The sequence below is a fragment of the Marmota monax genome, unplaced genomic scaffold (assembly GCF_021218885.2).
Source record: "Marmota monax isolate L192 unplaced genomic scaffold, Marmota_monax_Labrador192_F-V1.1 WCK01_AAM20220418_F8-fsc00001, whole genome shotgun sequence".
NCBI classification, from domain to species: domain Eukaryota; kingdom Metazoa; phylum Chordata; class Mammalia; order Rodentia; family Sciuridae; genus Marmota; species Marmota monax.
Window position 1 is genome coordinate 56,875,084 of NW_026693777.1, and position 24,696 is coordinate 56,899,779.

At 32.7% G+C, this 24,696-nt stretch overlaps 1 pseudogene; it reads right to left on the minus strand.

Moving 5' to 3' along the window:
• Positions 1-7,522: 7,522 nt before the first annotated feature.
• On the minus strand, positions 7,523-8,492 carry LOC124104093 (lymphokine-activated killer T-cell-originated protein kinase-like; annotated as a pseudogene).
• Positions 8,493-24,696: the final 16,204 nt, after the last annotated feature.

Below are 24,696 nucleotides of genomic sequence, written 5' to 3' on the forward strand. Positions count from 1 at the left end.
TGAAAATAAAAGAACATGCAAAGATAAATCAGGCAACTACTACTAAAAAGAAACATGATAACCATGCTGGACAAGAAAGAATTTGATGTGAAAGGATTCAACAAGATAATTCATATTTGGGAATAATACCATTCCATAAGAAGCTTTGCTAATAATGAACCTTCATAAATCTCACATTATATCATCAAAAGTCACAAATATAACTTCTAAGTAAAAACTGGTAAAAACATAAGTAGAAAAGAAAAATACACAGCCATTTTGGAAGACTTTAATACATATCTCAGAAAGTAACAGATTAGGGAGAAAAAAGTTAAGGGTAGACTTTGAATAACACAATAATGAAATGATAGAATAAAGGACTTTGTACACAATAAAGAGTGAATGCACAATTTCTTCAAACACACATGAAACATTAACTAGTTGCTAAAAACACAAATAAATTGTTAATGAATTCCCAGATAAGAAATCATGTTTGATCACACTGTAATAAATTTTGGAATCAATAAACAAATGAGAAAAAAATTATAACCTTAGCCATAGAAACCACTTCTTTAAATAACTTTATTAAAAAGAAATTTGAAATGCTCTTATTTAGAAATGAAAATTCCTAAAAAGTGTTGAACATGACTATGCAAACCAGAATTGTGCTAAGTGATCTTCATAAATTGTCTTTTTATTTTCCCAATAATCTTGAGAGTTTAATTCCATTATCATCTCATTTCACAGATGAGACTGAAACAAAGCTTTGTTAAATAAGCTGCCCCAGGGCACACAGTCCATAAATAACAGAGTTGGTATTTATACCAAGATAGTGTGATCCAGAGCCAGTACACTGAACCACTACAACAAGAGTGACAGTGAAAACAACACAAATTAAAATCCACAAATACTCAGAAGAAATGGCTAACCAGGAACGCAAAAAAATATAAGGGAAAAGAAAGGAAGGGTATTACTAAAGAAAAACCCAGAAATAAATGGGGGGGGGTTGCAGAAAAAAAAGCTGAAACGTTTACTCTTTGAAAAGAATCAAAATGTTAAAAGTCTGGAATGTAGTGGGGGTGGGGAGAAAGAATATCAGCATTAGAAATTACAGTATGGAGTAGATTTTTTTTTTTATGGTTATAAGGATTTAACCCAGGGGTACTCCTCACCTCTGAGCTACATCCTCAGCTTGTTTTTTAAATTTGTTTTGAGACAGGGTCTCACTAAGTTACTGAGACTAGCCTTGAACTTGCAATTCTCCTGCCTCAGCCTCTGGAGTTACTGGGATTCCAGGTGTGCACCACTGCTCCAAGATGAATATGAAGTTTAAGCTAGTAAATTTTTAAAAATCTATATTAAAATATTTTTAGAAAATATAAATCATTAAAATTGAGAAAATAGATCCAAAAGGAAATATCCACTTTAAAATAACAAACAATGATATAAAACACATGGAATATTTTGAAAGGGTTATCAAAAATCAATCTATAAAAGGGCCCTGTCTTAGTCCATTTAGGCTGCTATAACAAAATATCTTAGACTGTGTAACTTACAAACAACAAAAGTGTTATTGCTTACAGTTCTGGAGCCTGGGAAATCCAAGATCAAAGCACCATATTCAGGGTTTAACTAAGGTTTCTCTGTGCTTCATTAATGCCTCCTTCTATTTGTGTCCTCCTGTGGTGGAAGGGACAAATAAGTACCCTCAGGCCTCTTTTGTAAGAGCACTAATCACATTAATGAGTGCTTTGCCCTCATGGCTTAACCACCTCCCTAAAGGCCCCACTTCATAATAGTATTGCACTGGGGATTCAGTTTCAACAAATGAACTGTGTTGAGGGTTCAGGGGAGACACAAACATTCAGACTATAACAGTCATCAAACACAGATAGTTCTAAAAGTAGGGAACAAGTAATTCTTATGCTATATTAATTAACACAAAATATGGAAAAATAGAAAGCTTGCTGATTCACTTATGTGGGTGCTAACATGGTTTGGCTATTAAAATTATATAAGGAAAACATACACTCATTCATGAACACAGATATAGAAATTCTAAGTATTAGCAAAATGAACACAGAATTTTTTTAACTTTATTTAAAATTTTTTATTAGTACATTGTAGATATACATGATAGTAGGGTTCATATTTACATAATCACACATGCATGGAATGTAATTTGTTTCCTACCAGTCCCCAGTGCCTCTTCTTTTCCTTCCTTTCTCCCCTGCCCTCTCACCCGGATTCCCCCTCCTCTACTCTATTTGCCTTCCACCCATCTGTTTATTGTTTTTATAAATTGGTACTTTATAGGTATAGATAAAGGTGAATTCACTGTGGTACATTCACACATACATACAGCATAATTTGGTCAACCTCATTCTTCTGTTCTTCCCCTTTCCCATCTCTCTCCACTTCCCTTCAACCACTCTTCTCTATTAAATGATATCCCTTCCATTTTCTGGTGTCCCCCCTTTTCTAAATTCTCTTGTTTTGCTATAGCTTCTGCATATTAGAGAAAACATTAGACTTTGACTTTTCAGAATACATTCTTAAAATATAAGTAGGATTTATCTCAGGTATCCAAGGCTGATTTGAAATTCAGCATATATTAATGCAAATCATTATATTCAAATTAAAGTATAATTATCTTAAGGAATGCAAAAATATGTGATGCAATTGGACACTTGTATTTTTATGTTATATAATATTAGTTTTATTTTTACAACACTGGGGGGAATCCAGGGGTACTGTACCAATAAACAACAGCCCTGTTTATTTTTATTTTTTTAAAACTTGAGGTGGGACTTGCTAAGTTGCCCAGGCTGACCTCAAACTTGTGATCTTCTTGCCTCAGCCTGCAGAGTTCCTGGGATTAAAGGCATTTACCACCACCTGTGGTGACACTACCATTTTTAAGTAGAAAGCAAGCCATTTTAGTTCAACAGAATTACAGAGAAATTTTCTTATCTTAATGAGTGATATATGCATACACCAGCCTCACATCTAATGATGAATAAAAGTTTTTCCACTAAAGCTTGTTCAATATTATTGTGAGAGTCCTAGACAATGCCATGTGAAAAAAAAAAAAAGAAAATTTACAAGTGGCAAACTAAGAAAATATTTTCAATATCTATTAAAATATATTTATTATTCATAATAAAGTCCAAAATAATCAATTAAAATAGGAAGACTAGTAAAAACATGGGGAAAAAATATAGTCACTTTCACAGGAAATGTAAATGATGCATAGAAATATAACTTAAAACAACAATGAGTTTCAGGGGGTTTTTGTTTGTTTTGTCCTTACTGGCAAAATTTTAAAAGATTGATACATCCAGTTATAAACATGTGAGAAATTAGATATTTTTATGGACAGTTGGTTAGAATATAACCTGTAATACCTACTTCAAGACAATTTGGCAAAATGTACCTAAATTTTTGCACTATAATTTTCCTTCAGTCAACAATATTATTTCTACAATTTTAGCCTACAGAAATTAATTGTGCATAGTGCAAATCAATATATTTGTAGTGTGCTCTAAGAATATTGACATATGCTTCTTTCAGTATTGTTTTAAATAGTGAAAAATTAGAAATAATTGAAGTTTCAATTAGTAAGGAGATGATTAAATTATATGACTTTTATAGTTTGGAACATTATGCAGCTATTTAAAAATGAGGATGATGTGCACTTAAACATACAAAGACCTGGGAGACATATTTTGAAAAGTAAGATTAAATTATAAGCAAAAAAAGGTTTTTAACAATTTTTTTGTTGCAGATGGACACAATATCTTTATTTTATTTATTTATTTTCATGTGATGCTGAGGATCGAACCTAGTGCCTCATACTTGCGGGCAAGTGCTCTGCCACTGAGCCAAAATCCCAGCTCACAAAAATGAATTTCTAATATTACATACACATAGATAATTAGGACTTATGCTCACAATTGTAGTCTCTAGGGAGAATAGTGAGAAAGAGTAGGAAATAATGGCAAGATTAATGTCTTTACTGTCAGTATTTTGGTATTATTTGAATCTTTCAATGAAAATATGTTTGTGTAAATTTCTTGACTTTTAAAATTTTGGTTGTAAATTAAGATAGACAAAACATGCACAAATGATAAATTATCAAATTATAATAAGTTTTACATACGTATTACTCATGTAACCACCAAGATACAAAATATTTCTGCTACCCAGAATGCTCCATTGTGTCTACACCATAAGTAATCACTATTTTTACTTTAATCACCATAGATTATTATTTCTGATCATGAATTTTGTAGAGTTGGACCCATACTGCTTTTTCCAATTTCATGTCTTGTCTTTTCTTTGGTATCATGTCTTCTATACTCATCAGTGTTAAAAAATTCTTATTGCTGTATGGTATTCCATTGTATGAGTGTACCACAGTTTATCAATTCTGCTGTTGATAGACATCTGAGTTATTTCCAGTTTATGGCTAATCATAAAGAAAACTGCTGTGAATGGTCCTACACATTCCTTTTGCTTTACATATCTATACTCCTCTCTTATATACCTAGTATTAGAATTTCTAGGTCATAGTGGAAGTTTTAGTAGACTTCAGCAGTTCAAACTGGTTGTACAAATTTACACTCTCATTTGTATTATATAAAATTTCCTATTCTAGCTGCTCCATGGCCTTTCCACACTTCATATTGTTAGTGTTTTTCATTTTAGCTAGCGATTCTGTCTTATATTGATACCTCTTTATGGTTTATTCTTATTTGTAGTTTACTGATAACTAATTATATGGAACATCTTTTAATGACATATGTCCATATTGATATTCTCTTTTGTAAAATGCCAACTCAAGTTTTTTGCTCATTTTGTTTGTTGATTTACTTGCCTTTTCCTTATTGATTTATAAGCATTCTTTAGGTATCACGGATATGCAAAATATATGATATGTGTACATATCCCTACTCTGATACATATGCATATATATAGCAAATCTTTTACTAGATTTTGTCTTGCTGTTCCATTCTCTTAATAATGTCTTTTGATAAACAAAACTTCAGAACTTTATTAATATTTTCTTTTATGATTCATGTTCTTAGGGGTCTTTTTACTAAGAACAGAGCCAAGTAGTTTCAGTTGGGGACCCTAGGGCCCACAAAGCTGAAAATGTTTACTATCTACAACCCCTCTTGTAGAATATTACTGTTATTTTTTTCACATTTAGGCCTACAATCCTATTGGAATTAACTTTTGTAAATGGTGTGAAATAGGCTTTGCCTTCATGAATGGAATAATGCCATTATTTGCAGAAGGGTTTCTGGTAAAAGCAGGTTTCTCTATTTCTCTCTCTCTCTCTCTCTCTCTCTCTCTCTCTCTCTCTCTCTCTCTCCTGTGCACACTCTCCCACTATGTGAGTCTTTCTGCCTTGTTTTGATGCATCAAGAAGAGCCTTACCAGATGCATCCCCTTGATTTTGGACTTCCAAGCCTCCAGAACTGTGAATGAAATAAATTTATTTTCTTTATTAATTACCCAATATTTGGCATTCTGTTATAGCAGTAAAAAAATGGACCAAGACAGTAGAGTTAAAGTCTGTTTCTGTCATGAATTATCCAATTGCTCCTCAGCACAATTTATTGGGAAAAAAAAAGAAATCTTATCACCACAAAATTGCAATGGCATCTTTGTTATGCATCAGGTTACTATATATGTGTGGCCTATTTCTAGGCCCTTCTCTTCTACTGGTCTATTTTACATATCATCACATAAATACCCCTCTGTCTTAAATAGTGTAGCTTTATAGTAAGAATTTTTAAAAATCAAATTAAAATGTTTTCCCTCCACATTTTTTTTTTTGGTACCAGAGATTGAACTCAGGAGCACTCAACCACTCAGTCACATCTCCAGCCCTATTTTGTATTTTATTTAGAGACAGGGTCTTACTGAGTTGCTTAGCACCTCACTATTTGCTGAGGCTGGATTTGAACTCACGATTCTCCTGTCTCAGCTTCCCAAGCCCCTGGGATTACAGGCATGTGCCACTGCATCTAGCTCTCCCAGCACATTTTTTATTGGTGCACTATAATTGTACATAATGGTGGAATTTGTTGTTACGTATTAGTACATCCACACAATATAATTTGGCCAATATCACTTTATGTTAAATGTTAATATATGATGTTAGTAAATTCTCCACCAATGTCTTCTTCTTGATTTCTTGACTATTATAGGCCATTTTCATCCCCTTATAAATTTTAGATGCCCCTAATAAATTTCCACAGAAAAACACAATGAGATCTTGGCTGAGATTGCATGGAATTGATGTTAATTTAGGGAGAATTGACATCTTTACAATATTGAATCTGCAAATCCATGAGCATGGTATATCTAGTCTTCTATATAGGTCTCTAATTTTCCCTGAAATATTCTGTAGTTTTCAGTTTTGTGGTCTTGCATGTCTTTCCTCAGTTTTTTTTCTAGAAATATGATGTTTTCCAATGAAATTAATTGCTTAAATATTATTTTATTTATCAATTCTTTTTGCAAATACATATATACCTTAGGTTTTATATCCAGTGATCTAAGTGAATTTACTAATGCTAAATGTGTATTACATTCTTTTGAGTTTTTTATGTTTAAACCATGTCATCCAGAATGACAGCTTTAGATCCTTCTTTCCATTACTTATACCTTACAATTTTTGTTGTTGTTATTGCCTTCTTACACTAACAAGAACCCACAGAGGCAATGATTAATAGTGTAATTAAATATACTTGAATTATTTCTGAACTCAGAGAAAGCACTTGACATTTAATCATTAGATATGTAACAGTAGAATTTTTATTTTTATTTTTAATTTTTTTTTCAGTATGAAAACTATCCTTTATTTTGTATTGACCTTCTTGAGTTCTATTATTTTTATACAACCTTGAAATACAGTATAGATTAATAAATAAAAACTAAAAAAGGGATCAGTACAGAAAATACATTAAGTAAATTAAGTAAACAACTAAGACTGGGGAGATCCAAGACAGCAAGACAAGCCAAAGAATCAAATTACCCAAGGGTTTTCTATTGAGTCATTTTTTTTCTTCAAGTTCTAGTGACCATTTAATAAGTACATCAGCCAAAAAATAGAAGCAAATGCAGGCTTTTGCACTGTATAAAGTGCTAATTTTAATAGATCCATAAAAAGAAAATATGTAACAACTATCATTAGTAAAAGTTATGGTCATCCAATTCAAATTAATATTAGACAGTTTACAACTTTTATAGCTAGTGTTTTAACTCCATATAAGCAACATTTAAGAGACTGCAGAGCTAGTTTTTTAAACTTCACAGAAAATCCAGTATAATACTGAGTGCTTATCATGCAAATATAAAAAATAGCCTTAAGAAGTAATTCAAATGTTAACAATACTATGGTCCTACAATAGGCCTCTTTCAGAGACTAGTAACTGTGTAGATCATCATAGTAACTATATAAATGTATCCAAATAAACAGAACAGTTATAGACACAAACCACACATGGTGAGGTGGTCATGAACATGATCACTGGCCATCTAGTTCTAAAGCTTCAACAATGTGTGCAGCAGAGGGACCATCTTTAGGATCTTCATTAGTGCATACAGAGAAGAGTTCAATTACTTTCTGGAAGGATTCATCCAGTTCTTCCATACTAATAGGTAGCCTGTTTCCCAAAGCTGCATAATATACCTCATCATTGAAGTCACCTTCATCAAAAGTTTTATCTTCATCATCATCATCATAAAAATTAAAGTGTGGAATAGATAAAGTCATTATTTCCCATAGAGTAAGGCCATATGCAAATATGTCTGCCTTATCAGTAATAATGCCATTTTCCTCCAAAGCTTCCTTGGGCTTCCATGGCTCAGTACCAATGTAAGAGGCCTCAGGATCAGTCACAGTCATATTTTCATCCTATGGTAGAGAGACTCCTACATCACAGATTTTAATTGTTTCAAAATCACCTTTAATTACAACATTTGAAGACTTTATATCTCCATGAAGCAGTTTCTTTTCTTGGTGCAAATACTTTAGCCCTCTTGCCATGTTCAAAGCAACTTTTAAAATTACAGCTGCTGGAAAGGCATCCTGGCTGTCTTTATTTTGCTCCTCTATTAAATCATTTACAGACTTTTCACCTCCATACTCCATAGCAAGGCACAGACTGCCATCACTGGCTTCAGTAAAAGCATGATAACCTACAATGTTTGGATGATGAAGGCTTTTCAAAATCTTAGCCTCATCAATTAGTCTCTTTTGGAATATACTCCGATAATCATCACTGCAGATGGGATTAATCTTTTTCACAGCCCAAAGAGAATGAGACAAACCTCTTGGAGATCTTTTCATTAGGTAAACATTTACCCCAGTCCCAAAGCCAAGCTTCTGCATAAATGGAGAGGCAAGGATAGTTATATATGGAGTTGAACATAACACAAATTTCCTTTTTTTCAGATAATTTGCTTGGTGTCTTGAAATTATCAGTTCCTTCCATTGTAACAACCACTCTAGGTCAGGTAGCTCTCCAATCCGCACCGGTGTCGCTCACCTTCGGCCCTAGAATTTTAATATATATCCTTTATCATCTTAAAGAAGTTCTCTTCTGGGGCTGGAGTCGTAGCTCAGTGGTGGAGCTACAAAAGAAAAGCCTCGCATGCATGAAGCACTGGGTTCCATCCTCAGCACCACATAAAAATAAATAAATAAAAATAAAGGAAATTGTGTCCATCTACTAAAAAATAAAAAAAAATAATAAAAATAAAAAAGTTCTCTCCTATCCCCAATTTGCTGAGTTTTCTTATGAACTAGTGGCTAACTTAATTGGAGGTCTTTTTGTATTTGTTGAGGTGGTCCTATGGTTTTCACCTTTATTATGTTGATAAGATGAATAATACTGATTAACTTTCAAAGTTTAAACCAATTTTTACTTCTGAAAAAAAGCCAAATTTGGTCATAATATATTATTCTTTGTATTTATTCTCTGGATTTAACTATCTAATACTTTGTTTTAATTTTTGTGCATATGTTCATAAGCCTTATAATTTTCTCTTCTTGTAATGTCTTTGTCATATTTTTGTATCAGGGTTATGATAGCTTCAAAATGAGCTAGGAAAAAAATTGTTCTCTTTATTCCTTAAAATAAATTGGGTAGGACTGATAATTATTTATTTCTTAAATATTTTGATGAAATTACCTTTCTGAAAGACATCAGACTTGAAATTTTCTTTGGGGATAAATTATAGATTTAATATGTTCAACAGTGATTCCGATTTTATGATTTTCCTTTGATCAATTAAGATAACTTGGGTTTTATTAAAATTATTTTGCATAGTTTGTCAAATTTATCTGTATAAAATTGTTTAAAATATCTCTCTATTCTCTTTTATGTCTGTAGGACATATATAGTTTTATTTCCCTTTAATTCTGATATTAGTAATTTATATTTTTACTCTTCTTCTTTTCCTTTTCCTTCCCCCCCCCCCCTCTTTTTGGCTTTTGCACGTGCTAGGCAAATGCTCTACCACTGAGTCACGTCCCCAGCCCATACTTTCATTCTTTTTTCTCTTTTGATTGATCTTGATAAGAATTTATCTAGTTGAATATTCTCAAAGAAAACAATTTTGACTTTGTCGATTTTTTTGTCAGCTTTCTATTCCATCACTTCCTGTTTTCATTATTATTAATTTCTTTCCATGTTCTGTTCTTTTTCAAACCTCTGAGATGGTAACTTACAAATGAATATTTTTTTGTTGTTGTTATTCTAATACACCCAAGTAAAGTTGGATTCCCATTAAGTACTGCAAATTAATAAATTCAATCAGAAGAGATGACCCATACAACAATTTAAACTGCAAATGTTTTAGTATAAAGAATTATTAACCATACAAGGGTGTTTGAGTAATGAGAGATTGGCTAGCAAGAAGTAAAGAGGATTCTAAATAATATAGGCATAGCAAATAAAGGAAAGAGCCACTCCTCTTACACTCAGATATCACACCTAAAGAAGAGACCAAGGAGACCTGAGATCCAGACCTTGCTGCACTGCTAGGGCTTACTGAATGACAGACCTTGATGTTGTCCCTTAAAGGCAAAATGTGTTAGAAATCTACCCTCTGGAGTGGCAGCAAAAGATGTTAGTGGGGAGGTGTTTCACTGGGGGCACTGCTATACAACTACCTGAGGCCGGTGCCAAGGGAAAGTGCCTCTGTTCACTGTACACTGCAGAAATTTGGTCCTGGAGGGGAAAAAAAAAAAACAACACATGCGCTCTGGAGAAGCTTACCTAACACACACACCCAAACCAGGAAGCAAAATACTTTCTTCCTACAAGGTACTTCTAGTGCTCTCTAATGACAAAGCTCCAGTTGGCAAAGAAAAATATTTAAAGGGCCCAATTCCATTTTCAGAATAGGCAAGCAAGAGAAATTTGGAGCTTAGAAAGGGAATAAATCACTCTTCAGCCTACATTGTTTTGCTCACATAAATTTAGATGTGTTTCATTAAAAAAATTTTTTTTTTAGTTGTAGATGGACACAATACCTTTGTTTATTTATTTTTTTATGTTGTGCTGAGGATTGAACCCAGTACCTCACACATGCTGGGTGAGTGCTCCACCACTAAGCCACAACCCCAGCCCCAGATGTGTTGCATTTTTGTTATCAAGTTTCATTGTGATTTCTTGACTATTAGGTCATTTGGAAAAGCACTGATTCATTTCCAAGCATTTTCAGATTTTCTAGTTATCTTTCTATTAATTAATTTCTACTCTAATTCCACCATAGTATGAGAACATATCCTTTTATGGTTTCAAGTTTTTGAAGTTTGTTTAGGCTTGTTTTACGTACCAAATATTGTCTATTTTGAAAACATTTCATGTGCACTTGAAAAAAAAATTCATTCTAAAGTTATTGGATGCAGTGTTCTACAAATATCTCAAGTAAATACAGTTGGTTAGTCATTTTGCTCAAATATTCTGTACAATTTTTCATGTTTGTTATCGAGTTTTTTCTCTTGTGTCTAGTATCAGACTTAGGTGTATTAAACTACCATTGGAGATTTGTCAATTTCTGATTTACTTCTATCAATGTTTGCTCATATTATTCGAAACTGTTATTACAGATATAAAAATTTAGGACTGGTGTAATTTCCTGGTGAATTGGCCTCTTTATCTTTATGAAATGCCACTATTTATCTCTAGTATGTTTCCTGCTTTTAAGTTTACTTTCTTTGATATTAATATGGTCACATAGAATTACTTTAAGTTAGTGTTTTCATGATAATATTTTTTTCATTCTTAGGATTTCAATCATTTTGTGTATTTATTTTTAAAGCATAACAGAATACACTTGGGTTGTTTTTTTAAAAATTTGGTCTAGTAATCATGGCCTTTTAGATGGGGTATTCAGTCTATTTGCATTTCATGTAATTACTTATGTAATTGACTTTACCATCATGCTTATTTTATTTTTGATTTATCTTATCTGCCCCTTTTTTCCTATTTTGGGGAGATTGTTTTATTATTCCATATTAATTCTTCCATTAGTTTTTCTTAAATCCAGGTTTATTGAGATATAATCTCAATAAATAATTTCTACAGTTGAAGATTTGCCATTTTAACTATATAGTTCTATGAGTTTTGGCAACTTCATAAAATTACATACTACCACTATGATCAAGATATAGAGCAGTTCTATTATTCCTCCAAATTTGTATATCCCCCTGAGTGATCCACCCTTTCCCATCCCCTCAGACCCAGGCAACTACAGATCTTTTTTTCTGTCTGTCTAGTTTTGCCTTTTAAAAAATGTCATATAATGTCAGTGAAATTACATAGTATACAGAGTTGTGTGCTTAGATTCTTTTATTTAGCATATGCATATTAGTCACTTATCATTCATTTGTGCTTTTTTACTGCTGAGTATTGAATCATTGCATGAATTATGAGTTACTTATTCATTCACCAGTTGAAAGCCATATGAATTGGATCCACTTTTTGCTACCATGATAATACATTTGACTTACTACGAGTGTTTGGTGATTTTGAATAGAGGGGCTGTAAAAATAATCATGGTGAGATTTTTAAAACATTGTTTTAATTAGTTATACATGACAGTAGAATGCATTTTGACACATTGTACACAAATGGAGCACAACTTCTTTCTCTGGCTGAATATGGTGCAGAGTCATACCAGTAGTGTAATCATACATGTATATAGGGAAGGATAGTGGAATGAGATGAATATTATTACCCTATATGCATGGTCAGGTTTTTATGTGGAAACATATTTTGCTTTTTATTGGGTAAATATCTAGAAATTGAATTGCTATGCCATATGTTTATTTAAATTTGAATTTGAATTAAAAAATTGAGAATTCATTTTCAAAATGCATACCATTTTAAAATTCTTACCAATAATGCATAAGGATTCCACTTTGCTTCATATCTTCACAGGCATTGTTATAAACTAGTTTTGTTTGTTTTTGGGGGGTTTCTTTTTTGGTCATTCTAATAGTTGTGTAGTAGAATCATGTTATGTTTTAATTTGAATTTATCTTAGCACTACTGATGTAGAACATCTTTTTATGTGCCTATTTATTATCCTTATTATCCATGTGTCCTTTTTTATATGTAAAATGTATATTCACATCTTTCACAAAACTTTCTTTTTCTGGGTTGTTTGTTTCTTCTTATTGAGTTTTTAGAATTCTTTATATATTCAGAACATGAGAACTTTTTAATAATATATAATTTTCAAATACTTTCTCCCAGTCTATTGCTTATTTGTTGTTGTTTTTTAATGTTCTCACCATAGTCTTTTGAAATGTTGAAGTTTAATTTTTTTTTTAATTTGATGGGAAATTTTTGTCAATTTTTTCTCTTATGGTACATGAAATTATTGATGAAGATATCCGAGTATGAGATACTTGCATAAACTAAAGTCACAAAACAGTATCTTTATAGATTTAGATTTTTCATTTGTATTTATTATCCATTTTGACCTAATATTTTTGTTTATGGTGTGAAGTATAGGTTGAGATTTTGTTTTGATTTTGAAATGTATCTGCAGCTTTTTCACATTATTTGTTGAAAAAATGATGACTCTTTTGTCTGTTGAATTGCTTTTCTATTATTATTGAAAATCAGTGGACTGTGTTATCCAAGGAGTTTTTTTTGTACTGTTGATTCCATTGATATATATATCTATATTTCAAGCAATAATATACTATCTTGATTACCTGAGTATTTATAGTACTCTCAAAATCTTGTAGCAAGAGTCTTTCAACTTTGTTCTTTTCATTTTTGCTTTTGTGATACTAGCTACTTTTCCTTTCCACATGAAATTTATTCTTTATTAAAATAAAAGCCCAGATCTTTAATTTCTAATCAAATTCTAATTTTCTAATATAAAATTAATGCTAAAATTTTCCCTCAAAGGCAGCCCTATCTGTATCCCAGTAGTTCTGATATATTGGATTTTCACTAACATTCAATTCAAAATATTTTTATTTTCTTTGTAAGTTTGACTCATTGACTATTTAGAAGAGTTTTAATTTTTTTCCAAACATTTTTTTGAGAAATGTTTATTTGTACTTTAATTCTGTTTTGATCAGGAAACATACACATTTAATTCTTTTAATTCTGTTGTTGTTCATTTTATGGCCCAGAATATCATCTATTTTGGAGAATGTTTGACATTTTTTGAAAAGAATGAATATTTTGCTGTGTGGAAGAAGTGTTCTATAAATATCAATTAGGTTAAGGTTGTTGTTGGTATCATATAGGTCTTCTAATTCTTTATGGATTTTTGTTCCAATTGCTTTAATGATTGATTACAAAGACAAAAGTGTTCAAATTACCAAACATAATTGGATTTTTATATATCTTTTTCAATTATATTAGATTTTTCTTCCTGTGTTCTGAAGATATTTTGCTGGGTGCCCATAATCTTAGCATTTGTGTGTATGTAGATCTCTTCATTGTTACTTACTTTTCTTTTGTTTAATCCCAGGAAATATTCCTGTTCTGAACTCCAGTTTTCTGATATTAAAATTGCCATGCCAACTTTCCTTTGACTAGTGTTTTGAGATACAATTTTCTACTCTTCACTTTGACAATTTATGTCTTTTCATTAAAGTAAGTTTCTCATGGACAGGATATAAGCAAGTCTCTTAAATTGAAATAAAATTCACAAAAAATTCACCATTTCAATCATTTAAAAGTATACAGTTTAGTGATTTTTAGACTGTTTACAATGTTGCACAACTATCATCACAATTTACTCCCAAAATATTTTCATTGCCTTCCCCCCACAAAACTCATACCTATTAGTAGTCAATCCCATTATCTTCTCTGTCCATTCCCTTACAACCTACTTTTTGTCCTTATAGAATTGACTATTCTGGGTATCTCATATAAATGCACATACAATATCTTGTCTATTGTATCTAACTTGTTTCACTTATAATATTTAGAGGGCTTATTCATGTTATACCATGTAGTAACACTTCATTCTTTTTATGACTGAATAACATTCCATTGTATGGATAGACTACATTTTATCTATCCAGTTGCTTAATTGATAGGAATTTTGGATGTTTTCACTTTCTGGCTATTGTGAACAGTGCTTCTATGAATGTTCACATGCAACTTTTTGTGTGAGCATGTATTTTCAATTTTCTTCAGCATATATCTAGAAGTAGAATAGTTGGGTTATATGGTATCTTTTTGAGGAACTGCCGAACTGTTTTCTATAGTGACTGTATCATTTTACATTCCTAACAGATTTTCCCTTAAAAAATTAAATATATTAATGTTGCAACACTATTTATATCAAATTAACATATTAATATGATCAGATTTAAATCTACCACCTTGCTAGTTGTCTGTTATTTAATTTGTTCTCTGCTCTTTGTTTTCCTCTTTTTGTATCTGCTCTTAACTTATTTTTTGTAATTCAATTTTATCTGTGTTCTTGGTTAATTTATACTTCTTTTTAATTTTTTAGTTGTTGGCATAGAATATATAATACAAAATTAATCAAGTCTACAGCTAAACAATTCTATATCACTGCACATGCAATATTAGAACTTTACAACTGTATCCTCCCAATTCTTCCCTCCAACCTGTTGTTCTATTTTTTATATATTTCACCACTACATATATTGTAAAACCAAAACACAACACCTATTTTTGTTTTAAACAACCAATGATCTTTTAGAAGAATTAAAATAAAGGGAAAATTTCTTTTATGTTTCATTTCTTTGTGTGGATCCAGATTTTTGACCCTGGTTCCTTCTTTTTGAAGAAATGTCAGATCTGGAGATAATGAATTATCTTTGTTTAATTTTGTCTGAAAGCCTTTATTTCTTCTTCATATAGTTCCATGAAATATAAAATTCTGGTCTGACAAAGTTTTTTTTTTCTTTTAGGACTTTAAATATTTCATTCTATTGTTTCTAGTTAGGATAATTTCTGACGAATAGTCTAATTTTTATTGTTGTATATAACATGTCTTTACAACTGGCAGTCTTTAAAACTATCCTTTTATCTTTAATTTTTAGCCATCTGAATAAGTTGTATTCAGTCATTTATCCATTTTCCTTTAATCGCTTTGCTTGGCACATTGATCTGTATAATTAATTAAATTTGCCCAAAACTTGTATGATTTGCTTAATTCGAGGGGTAAAGCCCTATGCATGTACTTTCCAATGACAAGAAGTTTTAAAATATTTTTTACTTGGTTTCTACATACTGAAAGATACCTCAGAATTTTATAATTCTCTTATTTTTTAAGCTAGTTGAAACTACAAGTCTTAATACTTTGTTGAAAAGAGCTTGAGAAGAAAATGACATATAGAAGGCCCTGGCCTCAAAAGAGAACTGTGTTAAACATGAGATTGTGGCAACTGGTATCAAAATAATGGTCTGTAGAATAATAAGACAAGTATAGTCAATTAACATATCTCAAGATAACTAGAGGAGAAAAGTTTGAAGGTTCTCAACACATAGATATGGTAATATTCAAGGAGATGGAAATGCTAATTACCCTAAAGTGATTTTTATACATTATATACACATATCAAAGTCTCATACTGTATATCCCACAAATAAGTTAAAATATTATGTCAATTAAAAAATAAAAATTACCTATTTTATAAAAAACATGAGATTTGTCAAAGAATATTTTTTATTCAGGTATAACAATTTACAAAATAGTGGGTTTCATTGTGGCATATAACATACTTTGATCAATTTCATTCCCCAGGATCTCTCCTTACCCTTCCCTCATCCAACCTCCTGATTCCCTTTCCTATCCTACTGGTCTTCCTTCTATTTTCATAAGATCCTCTGTTCTTCCTTTTTTCTCTCTTAACTTCCACACATATGAGAGAAAATATTCAATGCTTGATCTTCTGAGTCTGACTTATTTCACTTAACATGATGCTCTCCAGTTCCATGTATTTCCCTGCAAATGTCATACTTTCATTCTTCTTTATGACTGAATAAAACTCCATGGTGTTTTACACACACACACACACACACACATACACATCACATTTTCTTTACACATTAATCTGTTGGTGGACACTTAAGCTAGTTCCATAACTTAACTATTGTGAATTGTGCTGCTATAAAAACAGATATGCATGTATCTCTACAATATGCTGACTTCAGTTTTTTTGGGTAAACACTGAGGATTCCGTTAGCTGGGTATTAAGGTTGTTCCACACTTAGTCTTTTGATGAAACTCCATATTGATTTCCATAGTGAGTGTACTAATTTATATTCACAACAACAGTTATAAGATTTCCGTTTTCTCTGCATCCTCAGCAGCATTGTCATTTGTATTCTTGGTGATTGTCTTTCTAACTGGAGTGAGATGACATTTCAGTGCAGTTTTGATTTGCGTTTCCCTATTGGCTAGAGATATTGAACACTTTTTTTATATAATTGTTGGCCATTTGTACTTTATTTGAGAAGTGTGTGTTCAGCTTGTTTACTCATTTATTAAATGGGTTTTTTTGTGGGGAGTGTTAAAGTTTTTGAATACTTTATGTATTCTGGATATTAAGCTACTATTAGAAGAGTAGCTGGCAAATATTTTCTCCCATTCTGTAGGTTCTCTCTGTATGCTATTGTTTCCTCTGCTTTTTAGTTTGATGCGATCCTATTTATTGATACTCAGTATTATTTCCTGAGCTATAGGAGTCCTATTGAAGAAGTTGCTACCCATGCCTATATGTTCGAGTGTTTCTTCTATGTTTTCTTCTAACAGTTGCAAGTTTCTGGTCTTATTTCAGTCTTTGATCAATTTTGAGTTGACTTTTGTACAGGGTGAGAGATAGGGAACTATTTTCAATTTTTTACATATGTATATGCAATTTTCCTACCACCATCTGTTAAAGGAATGGTCCTTTATCCATTATAAGTTTTTTTTTCTGTTCAATTGGTCTACTGATCTATTTTTATGCCAGTGACAGATTATTTTTGTCTCTATGTCTCTGTAGTATACTTTGAAGTTGAGTAGTGTGAAGCTTTCAAGCTTTGCTGTTATTACTCAGAATTGTTTTGGCTATTCTGAGTCTTTTGTTCTTCTGTATCAGTTGTAAGACTTATTTTTCTAAGGCTGAGAAGAATATCATCGGTATTTTGATGGGGATTGCATCGAATCTGTAAATCACTTTGTTAATACAGCCCTTTTACCAATATTAATTCTGCCTATACACAAACAAGAGAGATCTTTCCATCCTTTTGGTTTTTCTTTGACTTCTTTTTTTAGCATTCTATAATTTTCGTTGTAGAGCTCTTTCACCTCTTTGATTAGATTTATTCACAAGCATTTTTTGAAGGTATTTTGAATGGAATAGTTATCCTGATTTCTTTCTCAGCAAATTCATTATTTTATATAAAAAGCAATTCTTTTTAAATTTTTTATTTGTTCTTTTAGTTATACATGATAGTAGGATGTATTTTGATATATTATACATTCATGGAATATAAATTCCCATTCTTGTTGATGTACATGATATGGAATTATACTGGTCATGTATTCATGTATGAACGTAGGAAAGTGATGTCTGATTCATCTTGTCTTTCCTATTCCCATCCCCTTCCTTACTTTCATTCCCCTTTGTCAAATCCAATGAACTTCTGTTCTTCCCTCCCCCAGCCCCATATTGTGTGTTAGCATCCAAATTATCAGAGAAAACATTCAGCCTTTGGGTTTTTGGGATAGGTTTATTTCACTTAGCATGATATTCTCCAGTTCCATCCATTTACTGGCAAATGCCATAATTTCATTCTCCTTATAACTGAGTAATATTCCATGGTGTATATATACTACATTTTCTTAATCCATTCATCTGTTGAAGGGCACCTAGGTTGGTTCCATAGTTTAGCTATAGTGAGTTGAGCTGCTATAAACATTAAGGTGACTGTGTCATTGTAGTATGCTTATTTTAAGTCCTTTGGGTATAAACCAAGGAAAGGGGTAACTAGGTCAAATGGTGGTTCCATTCCAAGTTTTCTGAGGACTCTGCATATTGCTTTTCATAGTGGTTGCACAAATTTGCAGTCTTATCAGCCAAGTATGAAGTTTTTTTCCCCACATCCTTGCCAACATTTATTGTTGCTTGTATTCTTGATATTGCCATTTTGAGTGGGGTGAGATGGAATCTCAGTGTAGCTTTAATTTGCGTTTCTCTAATTGCTAGAGATCTAGAGATGTTAAACCTTTTTTCATATATTTATTGCTCAATTGTATTTCTTCTTCTATGAAGTGTGTACTCATTTCCTTTCCTCATTTATTGTTGGGTTATTTGTTTTTATGGTGTTAAGTTTTTTGAGTTCTTTGTGTATATCCTGAAGATTAGTGCTGGATATGAGAAATGTGTGGTAAAGATTTTCTCCCATTTTGTAGGCTATCTCATAATGTTCTTGATTGTTTCCTTCCCTGAGAAGAAGCTTTTTAGTTTCATATCATCCCATTTATTGATTCTTGATTTTACTTCTTGTGCTTTAGGATTCTTATTGAGAAAGTCAATTCCTAAGCCAACATGATGAAGATTTGGGCCTATTTTTTCTTTTTTTAGGTGTAGAGTCTCTGGTCTAATGCTTAGGTTCTTGATTCACTTTGAGTTGAGTTTTGTGCAGGGTGAGAAGGGTTTAATTTCCTTCTGCTACATAAGGATATTCAGTTTTCCTAGCACCATTTGTTGAAAATGCTATCTTTTCTCCAATGTATGATTTTGGCACTTTTGTCCAGGATGAGATAAGTGTATTTATGTGGGTTAGTCTCTGTGTGTTCTATTCTGTAGCATTGGTCTTCATTTCTGTTTTTGTGCTAATACCATGTCATTTTTGTTACTATTACTCTGTAGTATAATTTAAGGTCTGGTATAATGATGCTTCCTATTTTACTTTTCTTACTGAGGATTGAAAAAGCAATTGATTCTTGTATATTGATTTTGTATCCTGCTGCTTTGGTGAATTTGTTTATCAGCTGTAGAAATAATCTCAAAGAGTTTTTAATATCTTCTAAGTATAGAATCATATCATCTACAAACAGGATGTATTTGATTTTTTTCCTATTTGTATCACTTTTTTTCTTTTCTTGCCTAATTACTTTGACTAAACTTTTAAATACTTATTAAATAGGAGTGATGAGAGTGGACACCTTTGTCTTGTTCCTGATTTTAGAGGAAATGCTTTTAGTTTTTTCCCATTTAATATGATGTGGCTTTGGGTTTGTAATACATAGCCATTATGATGTTAAGGCAAATTTCTCCTATCCCTGATTTCCTCAGTATTTTTGTTATAAATGGGTGCTGAATTTTCCCAAAGACTTTCTCTGAACCTATTGTAATGATCATATAATTTTTGTCCTTGATTTTATTTAAGTAGTGTATTACATTTACTGATTTGGATATGTTGAACCATTCTTGTATCTATGGAATTAAATCAACTTGATCATGATGTATACTGTTTTCAACATGATGTTGAATATGATTTGTTAATATTTTATTAAGGATTTTTGCATCCATGTTCATCAAAGCTATTGCTTTTCATTTGTCTTTCCTTGAAGAGTCATTTCTGATTTAGGAATCAGGGTAATATTGGCTTTCCAGGATGAGTTTGGAACTGTTTCATCCTTTTTTATTTCTTTTTCTTTTTCTTTTTTTTAATTTTTTATTGTTGGCTGTTCAAAACATTACATAGTTCTTGATATATCATATTTCACAATTTGATTCAAGTGGGTTATGAGCTCCCATTTTTACCCCATATACAGATTGCAGAATCACATCAGTTACACATCCATTGATTTACATATTGCCATACTAGTGTCTGTTGTATTCTGCTGCCTTTCCTATCCTCTACTATCCCCCCTCCCCTCCCCTCCCCTCCCCTCTTCTCTCTCTGCTCCCTCTACTGACATTCGTTTGTCCCCCTTATATTATTTTTCCCCTTCCCCTCACTTCCTCTTGTATGTACTTTTGTATAACTCTGAGGGTCTCCTTCCATTTCCATGCATTTTCCCTTCTCTCTCCCTTTCCCTCCCACCTCTCATCCCTGTTTAATGTTAATCTTCTTCTCATGCTCTTTGACCCTACTCTGTTCTTAGTTACTCTCCTTATATCAAAGAAGACATTTGGCATTTGTTTTTTAGGGATTGGCTAGCTTCACTTAGCATAATCTGCTCTAATGCCATCCATTTCCCTGTAAATTCTATGATTTTGTCATTTTTTAATGCAGAGTAATACTCCATTGTGTATAAATGCCACATTTTTTTTATCCATTCATCCATTGAAGGGCATCTAGGTTGGTTCCACAGTCTAGCTATTGTGAATTGTGCTGCTATGAACATCGATGTAGCAGTGTCCCTGTAGCATGCTCTTTTTAGGTCTTTAGGGAATAGACCGAGAAGGGGAATAGCTGGGTCAAATGGTGGCTCCATTCCCAGCTTTCCAAGAAATCTCCATACTGCTTTCCAAATTGGCTGCACCAATTTGCAGTCCCACCAGCAATGTACAAGTGTACCCTTTTCCCCACATCCTCGCCAGCACTTGTTGTTGTTTGACTTCATAATGGCTGCCAATCTAACTGGAGTGAGATGGTATCTTAGGGTGGTTTTGATTTGCATTTCTCTGACTGCTAGAGATGGTGAGCATTTTTTCATGTACTTGTTGATTGATTGTATGTCCTCCTCTGAGAAGTGTCTGTTCAGGTCCTTGGCCCATTTGTTGATTGGGTTGTTTGTTCTCTTATTGTCTAATTTTTTGAGTTCTTTGTATACTCTGGATATTAGGGCTCTATCTGAAGTGTGAGGAGTAAAGATTTGTTCCCAGGATGTAGGCTCTCTATTTACCTCTCTTAGTGTATCTTTTGCTGAGAAAAAACTTTTTAGTTTGAGTAAGTCCCATTTGTTGATTCTAGTTATTAACTTTTGTGCTATGGGTGTCCTATTGAGGAATTTGGAGCCCGACCCCACAGTATATAGATCGTAGCCAACTTTTTCTTCTATCAGATGGCGTGTCTCTGATTTGATATCAAGCTCCTTGATCCATTTTGAATTAACTTTTGTGCATGGCGAGAGAAAGGGATTCAGTTTCATTTTGTTGCATATGGATTTCCAGTTTTCCCAGCACCATTTGTTGAAGATGCTATCCTTCCTCCATTGCATGCTTTTAGCCCCTTTATCAAATATAAGGTAGTTGTAGTTTTGTGGATTGGTTTCTGTGTCCTCTATTCTGTACCATTGGTCCACCCGCCTGTTTTGGTACCAGTACCATGCTGTTTTTGTTACTATTGCTCTGTAGTATAGTTTGAAGTCTGGTATCGCTATACCGCCTGATTCACACTTCCTGCTTAGCATTGCTTTTGCTATTCTGGGTCTTTTGTTTTTCCATATGAATTTCATGATTGCTTTCTCTATTTCTACAAGAAATGCCGTTGGGATTTTGATTGGCATTGCATTAAACCTATAGAGAACTTTTGGTAATATCGCCATTTTGATGATGTTAGTTCTGCCTATCCATGAACAGGGTATATTTTTCCATCTTCTAAGATCTTCTTCTATTTCTCTCTTTAGGGTTCTGTAGTTTTCATTGTATAAGTCATTCACCTCTTTTGTTAGGTTGATTCCCAAGTATTTTATTTTTTCTGAAGATATTGTGAATGGAGTGGTTGTCCTCATTTCCATTTCAGAGGCTTTGTCGCTGATATACAGGAATGCCTTTGATTTATGCGTGTTGATTTTATATCCTGCCACTTTGCTGAATTCATTTATTAGCTCTAATAGTTTCTTTGTAGACCCTTTTGGGTCTGCTAGGTATAGAATCATGTCATCTGCAAATAGTGATAATTTAAGTTCTTCTTTTCCTATTTTGATGCCTTTAATTTCTTTCGTCTGTCTAATTGCTCTGGCCAGTGTTTCGAGAACTATGTTGAACAGAAGTGGTGAGAGAGGGCATCCCTGTCTTGTTCCAGATTTTAGAGGGAATGCCTTCAATTTTTCTCCATTCAGAATGATGCTAGCCTGAGGCTTAGCATAGATTGCTTTTACAATATTGAGGTATGTTCCTGTTATCCCTAGTTTTTCTAGAGTTTTGAACATAAAGGGATGCTGTACTTTGTCGAATGCTTTTTCCGCATCTATCGAGATGATCATATGATTCTTATTTTTAAGTCTATTGATGTGGTGAATAACATTTATTGATTTCCGTATATTGAACCAGCCTTGCATCCCAGGGATGAATCCTACTTGATCATGGTGCACAATTTTTTTGATAAGTTTTTGTATCCGAGTGGCCAGAATTTTATTGAGGATTTTTGCATCTAGGTTCATTAGAGATATTGGTCTGTAGTTTTCTTTCTTTGAAGTGTCTTTGTCTGGTTTCGGTATCAGGGTGATGTTGGCCTCGTAGAATGAATTTGGAAGTTCTCCCTCTTTTTCTATTTCCCGAAGTAGCTTGAAAAGTATTGGTATTAGTTCCTCTTTAAAGGTTTTGTAAAACTCTGCTGTATACCCATCCGGTCCTGGGCTTTTCTTAGTTGGTAGTCTTTTGATGGTTTCTTCTATTTCCTCAATTGATATTGGTCTGTTTAGGTTGTCTATATCCTCCTGACTCAATCTGGGCAGATCATATGACTTAAGAAATTTATCGATGCCTTCACTATCTTCTAATTTATTGGAGTATAAGGATTCAAAATAATTTTTGATTATCTTCTGTATTTCTGAAGTGTCTGTTGTGATATTGCCTCTTTCATCCCGTATGTTAGTAATTTGAGTTCTCTCTCTTCTTCTCTTCGCTAGCATGGCTAAGGGTCTGTCGATTTTGTTTATTTTTTCAAAGAACCAACTTTTAGTTTTGTCAATTTTTTCAATTGTTTCTTTTGTTTCGATTTCATTAATTTCAGCTCTGATTTTAATTATTTCTTGCCTTCTACTTCTTTTGCTGTTGTTTTGCTCTTCTTTTTCTAGGATTTTGAGATGAAGTATGAGATCATTTATTTGTTGTTTTTTTCTTTTTTTAAGGAATGAACTCCAAGCAATGAATTTTCCTCTTAGAACTGCTTTCAATGTGTCCCATAGATTCCGATATGTTGTGTCTGTGTTTTCATTAATCTCTAAGAATTTTTTAATTTCTTCCTTGATGTCTTCTATAACCCATTGATCGTTCAGTAACCTATTGTTCATTCTCCAAGTGATGTATTCTTTTCCCTTCCTTCTTTTATCATTGATTTTCAGTTCCATTCCATTATGATCAGATAGGATGCATGGTATTATCTCTACTCCTTTATATTGTCTAAGAGTTGCCCTGTGATATAATATATGATCTATTTTTGAGAAGGATCCATGTGCTGCTGAGAAAAAAGTGTAACTGCTTGATGTTGGGTGGTATATTCTATATATGTCAATTAAGTCTAGGTTATTAATTGTGTTATTGAGTTCTATAGTTTCCTTATTCAACTTTTGTTTGGAAGATCTGTCCAGTGGTGATAGCGGTGTGTTGAAGCCTCCCATGATTATTGTATGGTGGTCTATTAGACTCTTGAACTTGAGAAGAGTTTGTTTGATGAACATAGCTGCACCATTGTTTGGGGCATATATATTTATGATTGTTATGTCTTGTTGGTGTATGGTTCCCTTGAGCAGTATGTAGTGTCCCTCTTTATCCCTTTTGATTAACTTTGGCTTGAAATCTATTTTATTTGATATGAGTATGGATACTCCTGCTTGTTTCCGAAGTCCATATGAGTGATATGATTTTTCCCAACCTTTCACCTTCAGCCTATGTATGTCTTTTCCTATCAAATGCGTCTCCTGTAGGCAGCATATTGTTGGGTCTTGTTTTGTGATCCATTCTACTAGCCTGTGTCTCTTGATTGGTGAGTTTAAGCCATTAACATTTAGGGTTATTATTGAGATATGGGTTGTTCTTCCAGCCATATTTGTTTATTTATGTTACTAAACATGGTTTGTTTTCCTCTTTGATTATTTTCCCCCCTTTAGTGTCCTACCTCCCACTGTTGGTTTTCATTGTTATTTTCCATTTCCTCTTCCTGTAATGTTTTGCCAAGGATGTTTTGAAGAGATGGTTTTCTAGCTGCAAATTCTTTTAACTTTTGTTTATCGTGGAAGGTTTTAATTTCATCCTCCATCCTGAAGCTTAATTTCGCTGGATACACAATTCTTGGT